Genomic DNA, 18,251 nt, shown 5'->3' with positions numbered 1-18,251 from the left:
TACTAGCAGCGAATTTAAAATTATTTTCACACATTTCAAAAGGATTTAAGTTTGTGATGTTTACAAGAAAATAATACCTTTTTTTTTTTTTTTTTTTTTTTTTTTTTTTTTTACTTTTTAAGACAACAACATAGCTCAGTGGTTAAGGGCACAGATGGGAGAATCAGAGTACGTGCATTTAAAACCACAAACTGCAACCTACCAGCTCTGTTAGTTGTTTAGATAACTTCTCTGCACTTAGTTTCCTTATCTGTGAAATGAGCATCATAATTGAATCTATTGCATTGAGTTGTTGTGATAATTAGACTGGTTAATATATGTAAAGCGTTTAAAACAGTGCTTGGCACACGGTGAGTGCTGTATAAGGTTTGCCATTTTCATGACTTCTGTACTACCACCACTACAATTGCTGCTGCTGCTGCACCTGCATAAAGTAGTGAATTCATTGACCTAGAGTTAGTAAAAGTAAACTGCGAAAAGAATCCTCACCTTAGAGTCATTCACTCTGTTGCAGAAAAAATTAACTTACCAGAGATCATACAACTTCCCTGTTGAAATTCAAAGCAGACGTTACATCTCCTGTGATATATTCTATTGTAAAGTTAAATGGCTTCTTTCTGACCTTGAATTATACTTGGATACATATCTTAGTAAATTAGTCAATCAGTTTCCAGAAGCTATATGGTTCTTTATGAAAAAGAATGCTTTTTCATAAAAGAAAGCACTTTTCGCAAGAGCACAGTGGCCTGTAATCCCAGTGCTGTGGGAAGCCAAGGCAGGAGGATTGCTTGAGGCCAGTTCAAGACCAGCCTGGGTAACATAGTGAGACCCTGTCTGTAAAACAGTCAGCCAGGCCTGGTGGCGCATACCTGTAGTTGCAGGTACTTGGGAGGCCAAGGCAAGAGGATGGCTTGAGCCCAGGAGTTTGAGGCCACAGTGAGCTATGATCGTGCTAGTACGCTCCAGCCTGGGTGACAGAGTCCCTGTCTCTCTCTCTAAGAAAGAACAAAAAAAAGAAGAAGAAAGAATATTTTCTCCTACTACAGGTGTATTGTCCAACATGCAACATGGCAGCCACCAGCCACGTGTTTATTGAGCATTTGACATGTAACTAGTGCATATTGAGATATGCCGTAAGTGTCAAAACACATGCCAGATGTGGAAGATTTCATTTGAAAATAAAACATAAAATGCCCCATTAATAATTTTCCATTGGTTAAAAGTTTAAATGATAACATTTTAGATATATTGAGTTGAATAAAATATTAAAATTAATTTCACCAGTTTCTTTTCACTTATTTTAATGTTTCTAGAAAACTTAAAATTATATATGTGGATTGCATTATATTTCTATTGGACAGAGCTGCTTTATACAAGACAAATCTTCATGTCCAACTTTGAAAGCTGAAAACTTCGTTCCATTTAATGAGTCTAGAAGTGTTCTTTGCCTCAGTGAGGGGCACTATCATCCACCTAGTCTTCCAAGCCAAAAACCTGAAAGGTGTTACTGACTTTTCCTCTTCCTGTATTCCCCACTCAATAATAGTTGACTCATTTTCACATCTGTCTGTCTCCATCTCTTCTACCAGTGCAGGCCTCACCGTTCAGATGCAGATAGGACAAAAGCCTTCACACCAGTCTTCTTAGGTACCAGTATTGGCTCCCCCAAATCCTACCTCTACATTTCTGCTAGAGTAATATATCTAAAACACAAGTCAGATCATGCCACTCCACCAGGAAAAGCCCTTCCATTGGTCCCTATTACCAAGTTCACTAGTATAACACACCAGCCTCCCTGCTCCCCAGCTTGGACAGTGATTACTTATCAGCTTCATCTCCTTTTATACACTGTCTTTTGAAGTGATATAAAGAAATTCTTAAGTATGCATATTTTATTGGGTGCTGGGTTGCAATGGGGGTTGGCGAATAACAGAATGAAGAGGAAGATCTGAACAATAGCATGAAATGATCACTTATTATATGTACTAACTCATTAGTAATTTGGGTTTGTTTTTTTTTTTTAGACAGACTCTCACTCTGTCACCCTGGCTAGAGTGCACTGGCGCAATCTTGGCTCACTGCAGGCTTTGCCTCCCAGGTTCAAGCGATTCTCCTGCCTCAGCTTCCCAAGTAGCTGGGATTACAGGCACCCACCCCCGGCTAATTTTTGTAGCTTTAGTAGAGACAGGGTTTCACCATGTTGGCCAGGCTGGCCTCGAATTCCTGACCTTGTGATCCACTCACCTTGGCCTCCCAAAGTGTTGGGATTACATGTGCGAGCCACCATGCCCAGCCTTAATTTTTTTGAATGAGATATTAAACACAGATTCAACATCTAACTGGATGTCCTGGCCAATGCATTAAAACAAAAGTGGAGATCATTTATATGCTTGTATCAGACAGATCTTACTATAGCTCCTGTAATATCCTCAGAACCATGGCCTCCTAGACCTACAGAACAGGAAAATTATATCAAAGTTGTCAAGTTGCTATGACCAGTAAATGAAATCCTATATAAAAAGAGTTTAACATAGTGCCTGGGATATAGTATATATTTAATTCATAATTACTGTTAAAAATAAACTGTGGCACATTAAAATATTAAAGAGTTTGAGCAAATAGTAATGTGTGACGTAGACGACTCCAAACCACAAGTAGTTCAGTACTCCACAGGGAAGGCTTTTTTTGATAGGGTGAACTCAGAAGCAAAGGCTAATAAAATATTTAATTGGTTAAAGTAAAGCAGTAGTCTTCCTTGGATCATTCCATTGGAAATTTCCTGTTAGAGGTTGGTTGGTGGTTTCTGACTAATGGTTAAGCGTAAGTTTCCTTTTTCAGTGCACAGTGTGTTGGGTTTCACTTTGTTTAGGCAAGACCCTAGAACAGGGGAGCCGCCTCAGTGAAATGGTCTCCCAGTTAACTATTTTAACATCACTTTCTAGCTTTTGGCTCACACCTTACTTTCACTAACCCCATCTCCATCAATAAAGATCTTTAGGTGGCAGCCTAGGAGGTGAAACTTTAAAAAATAATGGGTAGATTAAGCAAGAGATCACTTGCAAAGCCTTTATCCAGATCACAGACCGCTGATTACTGTGGAGCTTAAATAGATGTTATTGCATGGAAAAACCTTATTTGTTGAGAATAATGCAGACAGAAAACAGCCAAAGAGGCAAAGTGAACAATAATTAGGAAAAAAGGAAAAACACTTTATGTCTGCCTTCCTGACAAATTAAACAAATAAGAAAGAAGAAACCATGCGATGGCCATTATTTATCTCTATATTTCAAAAATTATGTATCACAATGTTTGGGGACATATTGGAAGATTTCAGTTATTGACATGAAAATTCCATCTTGTTGAAAGGTAATTTTTTTTTCTGGCTAATATTTTCAATAACTATCCTGCTCAAAAACTAACTTTACTCTCGTTAGTAAATTCTAGAAATTAAAATGTAATTATATATTGACTGATTTAAACATTTATTTAAAAACCAGTAATTATAAAAACATCATTGGCTCTTTGATGAAAATTGCCATGTTCACTTGAATAATTCCTGTTTTCCTTCAGGGGTGAAGAGTTGAAATTTTTCATCTTTAAGATTAAAAGAAATTTTTGACAGTTGTCATCCTTATGACCTAAGATTTGTACTCAGTCTGATGGATGATTTGAAACAAATCATCAATAATTATTTGTACTATTACCAAAATTAAGATTCATTTACAAAACTGAATTTCTCCATTCTGTGACTGTCAAAAACAAACATTCTGATATATTGTTTAATAAACCAACAGTATTTATGCAATCTGGAAGTCTGAAGAATATTTAGAACCCATCAGGCTGGGAGCAGTGGCTCGCAGCTGTAATCCCAGCACTTTGGGAGGCCAAGGCAGGTGGATCACCTGAGGTCAGGAATTCAAGACCAGCCTGACCAACATGGTGAAACCCCGTCTCTACTAAATACAAAAAAAAAAAAAAAAATTAGCCGGGTGTAATGGCTGGCACCTGTAATCCCAGCTACTTGGGAGACTGAGGCAGAAGAATCGCTTGAACCCAGGAGGCAGAGGTTGCAGTGAGCAGAGATGGTACCATTGCACTCCAGCCTGGGCAACAGGGGTGAAACTCCATCTCAAAAAAAGAGAAAAGAACCCATCTAATCTGCCTTCAGACTCAATTTAGCCATTTCATTGAATTCATCAAGAGATTTTTCCCTTTTGTTCTCAGATCTAATACATCCGACTTTCATCTAATGCTTGCATAGCCCTTACACTTCCTATAAGTTTAACCAACAACGTGACACTACTGACTAACTTGCCTAAAAGGATGATTTTCAAAGTCAAAATTCCCCACTTTGGGAAAGTTCTGGCACAGGGCAGGACTTACTATAACTGGATACAGATTACCCAGATTTCTGGAAGATTTAGCATTTACTGCTCCCACTTGGCCGAGGCAAAAATCAGATCATTTTTCTTTGATTCCCACAACTTATGTTTTTCAATGAAAAAGGTCAAAATTTACATGTTATTTCTATAAAATTATATAAGTGGTAACAGCCATACTAAAAGTCTTAGCTCTTTGAGGGTGCTAAAATAGAGACAAAGGTGTTACTCTGACTTTTGCCTTTACTTTGTAGATTTTGTTGTGCTTCTAACACCTTATATCCCCGCTTGCTCTCCCACCCCAATCCTTTAATCCAGGCATTGGTAAGCCATGGCGCATGGGCCAAATTCAGACTGCCACCTGCTTTTACAAATAAAGTTTTATTGGAACACGGCCACAATCATTTGTTTACATATTATCTGTGACTGCTTTCATGGTACAATGGCAAAACCGCATAATTGTGACTGAAATTGTATGGTCTGCAAGTTTCCTGATCCTTGTTCTAGGCGTATCTCTGAGTCTTCCCATCCTTTCCTCCCTGAAACACGCCTGGGGCGGATGATCCAGACAAAGGAATTCTTCCACTTTTTCAAGAACATGGCAAGTACTTTCATGCCATGCAAATGCTGCCCTTTGCTAGAATTACTCTCCTTCTTCACCTTCACTTTGTTCCTACTCATCCTTTAAAATCCAGCTATAGTGTAATTTCACTTGAGAGTCTTTGACTATCTCATGAATACCACTCTTTTGTATCATCTTTAATAAATTAATTATATTAAATTATATAACTAATATATATTATGTATATTATATAATATATTGACTAAATAGACATAATTATAATTAGATAGATAATATAATATATGATATGATATACATAATATACAATATATAAATATATGTTTATGTGTTATAGTATATAATATATAAATATATAATATATAATTATATATTATACATAATATATAAATATGTATAAACATATATAATATATAATCAGTTTTTAGTTTTTAATATATAAACTGATTATATTATATATATAATATATAATATAATTAGTTTTTTTAGATATAATTATATGTATAAAAAATCAGTTAAGAGGACATTATCCTAAATGTATACGCATCGAATAATCAAACTTCAAAATACACAAAGCCAAAATACATAGAACCGAAAGGGGAAATATGTAAGTCCACAATTATAGTTGGAGATTTAAACACTTGTCTTTCAGTAATTTACTGAACAAGACCAAAATTAGTAAGGATATAAAACACTTGAACAACAAAATTAACCAATCTGACCTAACTGACTTTGGAGAATATTGCTTTCAAAAATAGCAGGACACACATTTTTGGAAAGTGTACATGGGGCAGTCACCAAGATAGAACATATTCTGAGCTATAAAACAAGCAAAGAGGCTGGATGTGGTGGCTCACACCTGTAATCCCAGCACTTTGGAAGGCCAAGGTGGGCAGATCACAAGGTCAGGAGATCAAGATCATCCTGGCTAACATGGTGAAACCCCGTCAAAAAAACAAAACAAAACAAAACAAAAAACAAGCAAGCAATGTATTTAAAAGGTTTGAAATCATACAAAACATGTTCTCTACAACTGAGTTAAATTACAAATCAATAACAAAACACAACTTGGCAAACTGCCACATATTCGTAAATTGAACAAAACACTTCTAAGAAGTGTTTCTTCTAAGAAGAAATCTCAGTGGAAAGTTAAAAATAGTTAACCAAATGAAATGGAAAATATAACATCAATTTGTGGTATACAGATGTACTTATAAGGAAATTTAGAGCATTAAATGCTTATAATTGATGAAAAGTCTCAAATCAATGATCTAAACTTTCACTTTACAAAACTAGAAAAAGAAGAGAAATTAAATAAAAAATAAGCAGAACAATGAACAGGAATAAATTAAAACTAGAAAAGCAAGACTGGGCCAGGCAATGTTGGCTCATTTCTATAATCTCAACACTTTGGGAGGACAGGATGGGAGGCTCACTTGAGGCCAGTTCAGGACCAGCCTGGGCAACACAATGTGACTCTGCCTCTACAAAAACAAACAAACAAACAAATAAATGAAATAAGTGACAAATAAATGAAACCAAACTTTAGTTATTTTGTGAAAATCAATAAAACTGACTATTTTCCACATCATAAGAATAAAAGAGAGAAGATATAAATACCAATATAAGGAATGAAAGAGGAAATAGGATATCACTACAGATCATACAAACATTTAAGTCATAATAAAAGAATATCAGGAATAGGCCAGGTGTGGTGGTTCATGCCTGTAATCTCAAGATTTTGGGAGGCTGAGGTGGGCAGGTCCCCTGAGGTCAGGAGTTCAAGACCACCTTGGCCAACTTGGTGAAACCCTGTCTCTACTAAAAATACAAATATTAGCTGGGCCTTGTGGCCTGTGCCTGTAATCCCAGCTACTAAGGAGGATGAGGCAGGATAATCACTTGAACATAGGAGGTGAAGGTGCAATGAGCCAAGATCATGCCATTGCACTCCAGGCCTTGGTGACAAGGGAAAACTCCATCTCAAAAAAAAAAGAACTATCAGGAATAATTTCATGTAACAGATTTGATAGCTTAGATGAAATTGAATTCCTTGTCAGACAAAAACTAACTCACCAAGGAAGCAATCAATAACCTAATTAGCCCTATATTTACTAAAGACATTATGTTGATATAGGTAAAATCCTTCCAACATAGAAACCGCTAGGTCCAGATAGTTTCATCAGTGAATTCTATCAAACATTAAAAAATATTGCCAACTCAAAACAAACACCAGAAAATGGGAGATATAAAACTTTTCAATATTTTTTGTGATATCTTCTTTACCAGAAAGCAAAACCAGGAAAAAACATACAAGAAAAGGAAATTATATGATGATTTTCCTGTGAACACAGACACAAAAATCTTTAACAAAATTTTATCAACTAAAGTCCAGTAATACATAAAAGGAATAATACATCACTACCACATGGATTTCATCCTAGGGGATTTAAGGTTAATTTAACATTAAAAAATTAGTTTAACTCATTGTATTAAAATGTTAAAAAGGAAAGCCATATGAGCATCTTAGTAGGTTCATGTAAAGTATTTGACAAAATTTGACAGTTAAATTTGACAATTCAATTTAATAAGTGGTTTCATATTGAATTTCTCATCCAATAGTTTTTTCCTTTTCTTTTCTTTTTTTCTTTCTTTTTTTCTTTCTTTTTTTTTTTTTTTTTTGAGACATGGTCTCACTCTGTTGCCCAAGCTGGAGTGCAGTGGTGCAAAAGCTCACTGTAGCCTCCACCTCTTGGGTTGAAGCGTGCCCCAGCCTCCCAAGTAGTGGAGACTATAGGCTTGTGTCACCATGCCCAGCTAAATTTTGTATTTTTAGTAGAGATAGCGTTTTACCATGTTGCCCAGGCTGGTCTTGAATTCCTGACCTCAAGTGATCTGCCCGACTCAGCCTCCCAAAGTGCTGGGATTACAGGTGTGAGCCACCACACCTGGCCACATCTGATATTCAATCCCATTCATGACAAAGACTCTCAGTAAAATAAGATTAGAGGGAGAACCCCTCAACCTCATTAAAGGGCAATTATGAAACACCTACAGGCATCACCATAGTTAATAGTGAAAGACTGATTGCTTTACGCCTCAGATCAGGAATAATACAGGGACTCCTGCTCTCATCACTTCTATTCAACATTGTACCAGAGGTCCTAGTCAGTGGCATATGAGAGAAAAAAGAGGTAAAAGGCAGAGACTGAAAAGAAAGATGTCAGAGTATCTTTGTTCATAGACAATATGATTGTCAACCCTTGGTGTTTGTTAAATCAGTAGGGTGACTGTAACTATCATTAATCTATTGTACATTTCAAAATAGCTAGAAAAGAATAATTCAAATGTTCCTAGCAGAAAGAAAAGATAAATATTTAAAGTGATAGATATCCCAATTACCCTGATTTATGTGAATGTGTCAAATTTTCATATGTACCCCTAGTACATGTACTTCTATTATGTATCAATAATAAAAATAAAAATTCTAATGAATCTAGAGAAAAAAAGCTACTAGAATTAATAAGTGCATATAGCAAGGTTATAAAATACAAGATTAATATATTAAAATCTATTGTGTGTATATATATACATATATATACACACACACTAGTAAAATTTGGAATATAAATTTTAAAAAGCATTATCTTTTACAATAGCATCAAAATTATGAAATACTTAGTGATAAATTTTTAAAAATATATGTCATGTAAACTGAAAATTATAAAATACTGCCAAAAGAAATGAAAGAATAACTATATAAATGGAGAAACATACTATGTTCATGGATTTAAAGAATCAGGTAAAATGTCAACTCTTCCAGAACTGCTTTATAGAATTAATGCAATTCTGATCAAAATTCAAGTAAGCTTTTTTTGGTAGAAATAGGCATGCTGATTTTACAATTTATATAGAAATACTAAGGACCTAGACTAGCCAACATTTTTGGAAAAAGAAAGAGGCTGAAGCACTAACACTATGTGATTGTGCTAAGTGAAAGAAGTCAGACATAAAATGCTACATACTGTATAATTATATTTATATAAAATCCCATAAAAGCAAACTCTAAGAAACCACAACAGTAGTTGCCATGGACCAGGATCAGAAGAAGAACGGCTGTGAAAAGGCACAAAGTAACTTTTTAGGGTAAGAAAAATATTCTGTCATGGGCACAGTGGTGTTTACATGTGGTATAACATGTAGTGATGTCACATTTTTCAAAATTCATCAAGTCATACCTATAAAACTGCTTACTTATATTGTTTGTACATTTTATATCACCAAAGCTGATTTTTTAATGGAAGAAAATAATTTTATGATTTAGTTATATATATGAGAGAAAATAAATGGAAGGTACAGAAACAGAAGTTTGAGATATCTGAATATACCTTATTTGGTGTACGTACATATTTTTACATAATTATAAAAAATTAAAAAATAGTCCCTAGAAATTTGATGTACAATAAAACAATTTAACCTAAGTCTATATTCGCCTGAAGACATAACTCTCCTTAGGGAACTATTTTATATGAGTCCACAACACACTGTGTTGATTTTATTATACATTCCTAGTGGGGCATACTAATAAAACAAAAAAAAATTAATTTTAGTAATTTTTTTTGAGACAGAGTCTCACTCTGTTGCACCCAGGCTGGAGTGTAGTGGCATGATCTTGGCTCACTGCAACCTTCACATCCCCAGTTCAAGTAATTCTCCTTGCCTCAGCCTCCCTAGTAGCTGGGACTACAGGCATGTGCCATCAAGCCCGGCTAATTTTTGTATTTTTAGTAGAGATGGGGTTTCACCATATTGGCCAGGCTGGTCTTGAACTCCCGACCTCAGGTGAACTGCCCACTGTGGCCTCCCAAAGTGATGGGATTACAGGTGTGAGCTACTACTCCAAGCCCATTTTAGTAATCATGTTGTTGATGTCCATGTTATTACACTAGCCGCTCACAGTAACTACTAAATTTTATCAAAAATATACTCAGGAGCAAATCTGAATAATCCTCCACTTGTCAAAGATAAAACAGTATTATATCTATAAAGATAGTAACTTCAATGCACTGAAACACATCAAGTATCTTTAAATCAATGAATTATTTAAAAAACAATTCTTCATTGTGAAGAGTAGTAAATGAAGGAAAATAATTTAATATTTATTCTGCCTGTATCATACAAATTGTACTTCAGGATAATAAAAGAATTGATGAGGCAATCTTTTCTTATAGAATTTTTCCAACTAGTTAAAGAAAAAAATTTAACAGAATTAAATTTTTACCTCTTTACAACTTCTAATGAAACAATGAATCTAAGACAACAATCATCAGTGGCTGCTAACATCCCAAAAGAGAGAAACTAGACATTAGGTATTTCCTATTAAAGGTAAATAATACCATCTGCATTAGTCTGGTCTCATGCTGCTATAAAGAACCGCCTGAGACTGAGTAATTTATAAAGGAAAAAGATTTAAGTGACTCACAGTTCCACATGGCTGGGGAGACCCCAGGAAACTTACAATCATGGTGGAAGGGGAAGCAAACACATCCTTCACATGGCAGCAGGAGAAGAAGTGCTGAGCAAAGAGGGAAAACCTATAAAATCTCATGAGAACTCATTCACTATCATGAGAACAGCAACATGAGGTGACCACCCCCCATGATTCAATTACCTCCCACTTGGTCCCTCCCATGACACATGGGAACTATGGGAACTATAATTCCTAACCTAAATCAGTTCAATCTAGTTTTCACTCCCAATGCAATGGACAGAAGAACATGATAAATGACACAATGGGGATGCAATCAGTGGTTCCCAGACAAAGGAAAATGCTTCAGAACAAAGACCTGCTGGGTTTGTTGTTGTTGTTGTTGTTTTTTGAGATGGAGTATCACTCTGTCACCCAGGCTGGAGTGCAGTGGCATGATCTCAGCTCACTGCAACCTCTGCCTCCCAGGTTCAAGCAATTCTTCTGCCTCAGCCTCCCTAGCAGCTGGGACTACAGGCACACACCACCACACCCAGCTAATTTTTGTACTTTATAGTAGAGACAAGGTTTCACCATGTTGGCCATGCTGGTCTCAAACTCCTGACCTCAAGTGATCCACCCACATTGGCTTCCCACAGTGCCTGGGCCAGCATTTTTTTGAGAAAAGAGAGAGAGAAACTACAATTATCTAACTTTTATTATAGTATATCATCATAATTGTTCTATTTTATTAGATACTATTGTTAATCTCTTACTGTACATAATTTTTAAATTAAATTTTATCATAGCTATGTTATGTATAAGAAAAAACATAGTATGTATAGAGTTTGGTGCTATCCTAAGTTTCAAGCATCCACTGGGGAGTCATGGAACATATCCCCCTAAGGATAAGGGGAGACTACTATATAAGGAATGACTGTTGAATTGAAAGAGTATAATAATGCTATTGGAATAACGCTTAAAAAGAGTAGTGTCTATCTTAGCAATACATATAGAAATATTTATAGACCAAATGATATAGTATCTTGGATTTTTGCACTAAAGTAATATGGAGGTGAAGGGGATATAGGTAAATAGCAGAGAAAACAAAAATAGCTATGAGTGGATCATTGTTAAACGGTAAATGAAATTCTTCATTGTATTATTTCCTCTACTCAGTATATACTTGAGATTTTAATTTAATTTAATTTATTTACTTTGATACTGAGTCTCACTCTGTTGCCCAGGCTGGAGTGCAGTGGGGTGATCTTGGCTTACTGCAACCTCTGCCTCCTGGGTTCAAGCAGTTTTCCTGCCTCAGCCTCTCAAGCAGCTGGGATTACAGGCCCCCACCACTGCACCTGGCTAATTTTTGTATTTTTAGTAGAGACAGGGTTTCACCATGTTGGCCCAGCTGGTCTCGAACTCCTGACCTCAAGCAGTCCCCCTGCCTTGGCCTCCCAAAGTGCTGGGATTACAGGTTTGAGCCACTGCACCTGGCCTTTGAGATTTTAAATAATGAAAAAAGCTAAAAGACATTTGCTGTCATAAAATTATACAATATTGATTGAACCTAAAGAAATGTAACTGAGAATAATTTTCAAATGCTTTCTGGAAGCCGTCTCATACTTGGGATTTATCGAATGAATCTTTTCAGTGGTGCCACTACCTAGGGACTTATCGAATGAATCTTTTCAGTGGTGCCACCACCTAGCAAATTATTCTCTCAGATTCAGATATTTTTAGAGTACGTTTTAAATTACAGAATCAGAATTGTCTGTGAAACTAAGATGGCACACAAAATGAAATTATGTTTTAAATTTGGAAATAGAAATATCAAGACCCCAGAAAGGTACCAAACAGCTTTTTATAAAGCCAGTTACTAATCTTGGTAGTCCCAAAATAATACTTATTTTCTTACAATGCTGTAGAGAAGAAAGCACTTATCAGGTTGCAGTGTGAGGCAAAACATCAAAGCTGAGATCAAATGTGTATTATTGTGTTCTTATGAGACTCACCATTGATGAACAAAGAATATGTTCTACAGTGAGTATACTAAGTTGAGGTTTGCTAAGGAAAAAGGACAATAACTTGAAATGAATTTACATAGGCAGCTGAAACCCCGCCTATGGAATCAGTGCTATTTGACTGATGTGGGTATCGGGTGCAATCTTCAGCCTTTGTAGTTATCGTGGTTTCTGGTTCTTTATATTCCAAAACATTCAGCTCCTCTGCTCCATTAAATTGAGCAGAATAGGGGGATTTTGCTAAAATTATACCAGATTAGAACCAGCAATTTAACATTAAAACAAGCATTAATAGTTTGCTTCCCAAACCTGTTGATTGATTTCCTTGTAACTGAACATGTAGAACTGTATTGTATTGTCTATTTTTCAGAAATAGCTGTTTTTCTTGCACCCACTCCCCTACCACAAATGCCCACATGCCAACAACAGCACATGACTTCAAGGGAAGTTCAGTGTGGTGCCTCTATTCATACCGAGTCACAAAAGCAGAAATGAAATGCTCTCATCCTCCTGTCCTTCATTCAGTTTTCCCAATTTTACTCAGAAACATCTCAGGCGACAAGGGCCTGGCACGGGGGATGTTAAAGGCTTTTCAGACTAACGGGTTTAGTTACTTTCATAATCGCCAATCAATCAGGCCTCCAAACAAGATTTAGAGTTTCTGTAATAAACACCCAAATGTTAATTTAGTCATTTAATATTTACCCAAAGAAATACAAAACTGAAATTTCATCAAAGATATTTTTGTTGCTAATTATGAGAAGACTTTTACTTAACACTTATTTTGTACCTACTGTGAGGTAGGCATTGTTCCCAGTACTTTACAAACATTAATTAACTTAATCTCATAAATGTGTAAGGTAGCTACCATTGCAACAATTTCACTGAAAAAGAAATTGAGGCACAAAGAGATTAAATAATTTGTCCAAAGTCACACAGCTAGTAAGTGGCAGAGAAGAATTTGAACTCAGGTTTGGGCTTAACCAAAGTTTATATACTAAACTACTATACTCTGATGCTTCTCTATTAAATTACTCTGACACTTCTACTGTACTACGCTTCACAACACAGGCTCCTTTTCTCTCTGGAGGCAAATGCTGTATTTCAAAAATATCTATCAACCTAAGAATATGCTAGTTTTAAAAATATCTTTGAACATGTTCTTAAAATCCATGTAAAAGACATTCTCCAGAGCAAGCGTTGACGGAAAGTTAATAATAATAACTTGATTAAATGTTTTCCAATGGTGAACAGTCGGGTCCCTAACTGTTTATTTACAAAAAAAAAAAAAAAAAAAAAAACCACTCAAGGGGGAAAATCAGAAGTTTTTTTCCATCTGCTACTTATTACGTGGCAAAAACTTAGCAGCTAAAATAATAAGTTATAGGTTTATTGGTTTTTTTCTTTCATTAAGGTGATCATGTTTCATTGTATTTGCCGAAAGCTTACCTATACTCAATACAACATGCAAACTGGTTCCTGGAAGACTAAAGGAACACTACTCCCAGACTGACTTTTAGAAGTACATATAGGAAACACAGGCCATGCTTCCAGTACACGCCCATAGGAAACATATGTGAAAGCCAGTGAATATGCCACAGCAGAAATTTTATCAAGCGTAACATGACCATAGTTTGTACACTTGAAGACAGATTATGTTAAAGACAAAGTTATATTTCTATGTAATTCACACTTATTGTTAACCTGCATTACAGTTAGTTTGAGAAAAATGGCTCAATGACAGGGACAGTATCTTGTACTTCTTTGTAGCTGACCCACACTTTTTCTACTATCAATTACTTTCCTGCCCCTAAAGACTAGTGATGCATAAAAATAAAAATATTTTAAAGTTTATTTGAATTTCAGGGATTAGCCATAAGGCTATTCTTGTGCTAGATGGAAGTATCCAATGGAAAAAAAAAATGTCTTCAAGAGTCCTGTTCATTTCAACATTATAAGAACAATAGAAGTGAGTAAGATTCCTTAGGCCATTAAGACAGATATAGGGTGTTCTCAAGCAAAGTAGAAATTCTCTTTATCTTGGGAAATAATAAAAGGAAATTTAATTGGTCTTATGGGGAGAGTCTTAGAGCAAAGGTAGAAACTTTAAGTGGGAAAAAATCCACTGAAGGCTACAGAAAATCAATGATTTGACTTTTTAAGAACATGAAATATAAAATCAATTCACCTGCTCTTAAGACAAAACCTATTAAAAATATATTTCAGTTCAATATTCAAGCTAGACAAGGGGAAAAGGTGATAGAAATTAGGAGAAAGAAAAGACCATCACCTCAGGCCTACCCCAATGGTAATTTCAACAATGATAGCAACCACATATCGTACATTTTCTTGAACCCTTCCAGTTTCAAACAGCCTCTGTTGTTGTTCAGATACATTCATTTTCATTTATCCACATGTTCTAACTTCTAGTTGGGAAAATTGCTGTCAACTAACATACTTCTACCCTGACCTCCAGTTCACTCCTGCTGTAGTCCCAGTTCCTCCTGCCTGATCATTAGCTAGACAAAAGCAAACCTTTGCTTCCCACATTTATCATTCCCCTCTTCTCTTCCCCTACACTCAACCAGCCTCCAGCCCGAATCTGTTTTGGCATTGTAACCTTACCTTCCTTCCCTCTATGGTAGCCAAGATTCTCAATCTGGCTTTGAATTGCTCTCAAGGCTATAAATTCCATTCTACCTCCACTGGATACAGTTAGTGTGTTTGGCACTGTGCCCTGGACTCCCTAGTATCCCCAGCTTTTTGGCCCACAAGTTCTCCCTTTACAAACCTCAATCAAAAATCATTTCTTGGGTACTTACCTCTGGTCATCCAACTGATTTTAGTTCCTCCTTCTCTGAAAGGTTGTCTTTCAGTACAATGAAGGTGAGAAAATACTGATATGAAAATCAGATTAATTTCTCTAACATTCATGAGCATCTACTATATGTTCCATGCAAGCACTACACTGTACTTGCTGGTGGGGGATGGAATAGACATACCACAAATAAACAGAAGTTTCTTGCTCTCAAAATGCTTAGAATTGAATGGGTGGAGAATAGGGTGAAAAATTATCTCAGATATAAGGGCAATTTTGAAGCAAGATTAATCTGGCTTCAGTGAAAAAAATAGATTGCAGGGGGAAAGAATGAGCTAGGAAAATACGCTTGTCTCTGTATGTGGTAAACACAAAAGAGGAAGCAAGTGCTTCTGACCAGAAGACTGGGAAAGTTTTGTTGTGGACATGGATTTTGGATCAGACCTAGTGGGACAAGTAGGATTTCAGTAGTGGAAAATAAAAAGGAGTACCAAAGAATGCTCTTGTTGTCCTTGCCTATGTTGTTGTGCCATAAAGTCTATCTGACCAGGTCAGGCGTGGTGTCTCACGCCTGTAATCCCAGCACTTTGGGAGGCTGAGGCAGGTGGATCATGAGGTCAGGAGTTTAAGACCAGCCTAGCCAACATGGTGAAACCCTGTCTCTACTGAAAATACAAAAAATTAGCTGGGCGTGGTGGCACACACCTGTTATCGCAGCTATTCAGGAGGCTGGGGCAGAAGAATCCCTTGAACCCAGGAGGCAGAGTTTGCAGTGAGCTGAGATTGCGCCACTGCACTTCAGCCGGGGTGACAGTGCAAGACTCCATCTCAAAAAAAAAAAACCAAAATCTATCTGGCCACTGTTGTCTGTTTTCCAGTGGGGAAGTACATTAATTTTCTAGGACATGTGTTATTTTCCATAACAAAGTACCACAAACTGAGCAGTTGTGATGACAGAAATTTATTGTCTAATTTGGTGGATAGAAGCCCAAGATCAAGGTGTTAGCAGGGTTGGGAGCTTTTGCAGGCTGTGAGGGAGTCAGTTCATGCCTCTCACCTAACTCCTGGTAGTTTGCTGACAATCTTTGCTATACCTTGGCTTGTAGAAGCATTGTCCTAATCTCTGTCTTGATCTTCACATGGCTTTCTCCCTGTGTGCATGTCATTTTCCAATTTTTTCTATTTCATAAACATACCAGTGATAGTGGATTAGGCCTGTCCTAATGACCTAGTTGTCACTTGATGACCTCTATAAGGACCATTTCTCCAAATAAGATCATATTCTGAGGTACTGAGCCTTAGGACTTCAACATATACATTTGGTGGTGGTGGTGGTGGGCAGGGGGTACATAAGTCAGCCCATAGCAGAAATGTACTAAAAATATATAATAATATGTAAGCATAATAAACACTAAAATATAACATACTGATATAGCAATCGATTAAATCACATGACCAATATAATTATATTAGTACTAAATAAATAATTATAAATAAAATATATAATATAGACATAATGATAATAGTCTTTACTGACCATTTACTGCGGGTTAAGTTATTTTTTTCATCTTATTTTCTTCTCACAACATTCTATAAGAAAGTTAGGTCCAGAACTTGCACATTCGTTACACAGTTACAGATGGCAGGGTGTACCAAGATTATTCTATTAGAGTACCATGTACTCTAATAACTACACTAAGTATGGCATTAATGTACATGTGCATTTACAAATGGATAGTTGTAATGAAATGGATTCTTCTCTGTAGCTTTATGAAAATCTTTCTATATTTACTGTTTGTTTGTTTTGAGACGAGTCTGGCTCTGTCACCCAGGCTGGGGTGCAAGGGTACACTCTCAGCTCACCACAACCTCTGCCTCCCAGGTTCAAGCAATTATCCTGCCTCAGCCTCCCAAGTAGCTGGGATTACGGGTGCGCCCGGCTAATGTTTGTATTTTTAAGTAGAGACAGGGTTTCACCATGTTAGTCAGGCTGGTCTCAAACCCCTGACCTCGTGATCTGCCCCCCTCAGCCTCCCAAAGTACTGGGATTACAGGCATGAGCCACTGTGCCCGGCTTATTTACTGTATATTACGTAGATAAATGTAGCAGAAAGGCACTTTTACATTTACAGCTTTTTGTTAGGTAAAATATTGGTTATACTCAAATTCTTCACCTCAAATCCCACAGCATCTTAAAGAAACACCTCAAGTTTCATGTTTCTTAGATTCTCTATTTCTGAATCAAAAGAAGGGCACATTTATATCTAGGGATTCCAAGTCCACAAACAACTTGTTTTCTTCCCATGAGAGGTAAATGAACAATGGGAACAGATAATGCATTTTGGTACAAATAGAATCCAGATGAAAACATTAGAGAGGTTGGCTCCTGAACAAGTGATAAGATTTAATGCCATCTACTCTTACTGTAAGTACCCTTAAGAGGATACCAAGTTTAAAAAAGATGAAAGCAAATGAGGGTATTTTCATGTTTCCATCAAGGTAATGGGAGTTGTACTAAGAAGGAATCATAATGACAATAATAGTTTTGATTTTCACAGTGCTTTGGAATTTTCAAACTGCTCTCGCGTATTTTATTTCATTGGACTATAACAATCCTGTTTGTTGGGCAAAGTACGTGTAACAACCCCCAGTTTTCAATAAGGACACTGAGGCCCACAGAGGTTAAGTTGTCTCCCAACGTCATCCAACTAATAAATCACAAGAAACACAAATACTGTAGTCTGCATCTTCAGCACAGCTTTTTATTCGCCTTTGGGAATGCTAGCTTTTGAAAACAGCATGTAGCATTGCAGTGTCAAAACTGAACTGACTTAGGAAACTTTTAACCTCAATATTTGTTGCAAAAATATTCCATTGGGAATTTTGTTGGGAATTGTTCTGTTTTTTGAAGACTTCATTTTTAAGAGCAGTTTTAGGTTCATAGCAAAATTTAGAGGAAGATACAGAGATGTTCTATATA

The sequence above is a fragment of the Sapajus apella genome, unplaced genomic scaffold (assembly GCF_009761245.1).
Source record: "Sapajus apella isolate SASKATOON/1434 unplaced genomic scaffold, GSC_monkey_1.0 scaffold29, whole genome shotgun sequence".
Taxonomy (NCBI): Eukaryota; Metazoa; Chordata; class Mammalia; order Primates; family Cebidae; genus Sapajus; species Sapajus apella.
This window is presented reverse-complemented; position numbering follows the sequence as displayed.